The 1,880-nt window shown below is 31.8% G+C and overlaps 1 protein-coding gene across 1 annotated transcript in view; it reads right to left on the minus strand.

The window, feature by feature from the left end:
• The window catches only part of DPF3 (double PHD fingers 3), a 137,017-nt gene that overhangs the window by 101,022 nt on the left and 34,115 nt on the right, over nucleotides 1-1,880 (minus strand). The gene's annotated exons all lie outside the window — the stretch shown is intronic.

Consider the following 1,880-nt stretch of genomic DNA (forward strand, 5'->3'; position numbering starts at 1 on the left):
TACTTAGAGGAAAATTTATATTAGAAAAGAAGAAAGATCTCAGATAAATGACCTCAATTTCCATCTTAAGAAATAATGAAAAGTAGAGTAAATTAAACTCAAAGTAAGTAGAAGAGAGGGAAAAATAAAGGTCTGAGCACAAAACTAAGAAATAGAAAATAGACAAAAAATTTTGAGAAAATTAAACTAAAAGTTATTTCTTTAAGAAGATAAATAAAATAGATAAACTTCTAGTCAGACTGATCGGGAAAAAAGAGAGATGTAAATTATCAATATAAGAAATAAGAGGATATGTAGCTACAGATTTTATAGATATTAAAAGAATAATAAGGCAATATTATGAACAAGTTTATGCCACTAATTTTGATAACTTAAATGAAATATACAAAGTCCTTGTAAAACACAAACTACCAAAGCTTACTCAAAAAGAAACAGACAACCTGAATTGCCCTATATCTATTAAAAAATTTAAATTTGTAGTTAAAAACCTTCCAACTAAGAAACTTCTAGCCCAAAGTGATTTCTCTGTTGAATTATACCAAACATTTAAAGAAAAAATAATACCAATTCTATATAAATTCTTTCACAAAATTGAAAAGGAAGGAATACCTCCCAACTCATTATATGGGGCTAGCATTACCCTGATACCCAAACCAGACAAGACATTATAAGAAAACTATAGACCAATAACCCTCATAAGCAGATGCAATAAGTCTAATAAAACTGCAGTAAATTGAATCCAACAATATATAAAAAGGATAATGCATCATGACAAATTGAGGTTTATCCCAGGAATGCAGTTAGTTTAACATTCAAAAATCAATTATTGTAATTCATCATATTAAACTACAAAAGAAAAACCATATAACCACTTCAACAGACATAGAAAAATCAGTTGAAATATCCAACCTCTATTCCTGATTCAAAAAAAAAAAAAAAACTCTCAGAAAATGAGAAATAGAAGAGAGCCTCCTCAATCTGGTAAGGGGTATGTACAAAAAGCCTACAATTAAAATCATATTTAAATGCATGACTTAAAATGAGAATAAACAGCTGCAAACATCCGTTAGTAATTGAAAGTGAAATGTACAAAATATGAATCTAGGAAAATTGGAAGTCGTCAAAAATGAAATGGAATGCATAAAGATCTATATCCTAGGCATTAATGAGCTGAAAGGAACTGGTATTGGCTATTTTAAATTGGACAATCATATAGTCTACTATGTTGGGAATGACAAATTAAAGAGGAATGGCATCACATTCATCATCAAAAAGAACATTTCAAGATCTATCCTGAAATACAACACTGTCAGTGATAGGACAATATCCATAAACCTACAAGGAAGACAAGTTAATACAACTATTATTCAAATTTACACACCAACCACTAATGCCAAAGATGAAGAAATTGAAAATTTTTGCCAACTTCTGCAGTCTGAAATTGATCAAACATGCAATCAAGACGCATTGATAATTGCTGATAATTGGAATGCGAAAGTTGAAAACAAAGGAGGATCGATAGTTGCAAAATACGGCCTTGGTGATAGAAACAACACCAGAGATCGCATGATAGAATTTTGCAAGACCAACGACTTCTTCACTGCAAATACCTTTTTTCAACAACATAAACAGCAACTGTACACTAGGACCTTGCCGAATGGAATACACAGGAATCAAATCGACTACATCTGTGCGAAGAGATGATGGAGAAGTTCAATATCATCAGTCAGAACAAGGCCAGAGGCCAACTGTGGAACAGACCATCAAAGACAGACCATTTGTGGCAAACAATTTTGTATATACCATGGACTGCCAGAAGAATGAACAAATCTGTCTCGGAAGAAGTACAGCCAGAATGCTACTTAGAAGCAAGGATGGTG

This window comes from Trichechus manatus, unplaced genomic scaffold (assembly GCF_000243295.1).
Source record: "Trichechus manatus latirostris isolate Lorelei unplaced genomic scaffold, TriManLat1.0 scaffold00010, whole genome shotgun sequence".
Classification (NCBI taxonomy): Eukaryota; Metazoa; Chordata; class Mammalia; order Sirenia; family Trichechidae; genus Trichechus; species Trichechus manatus.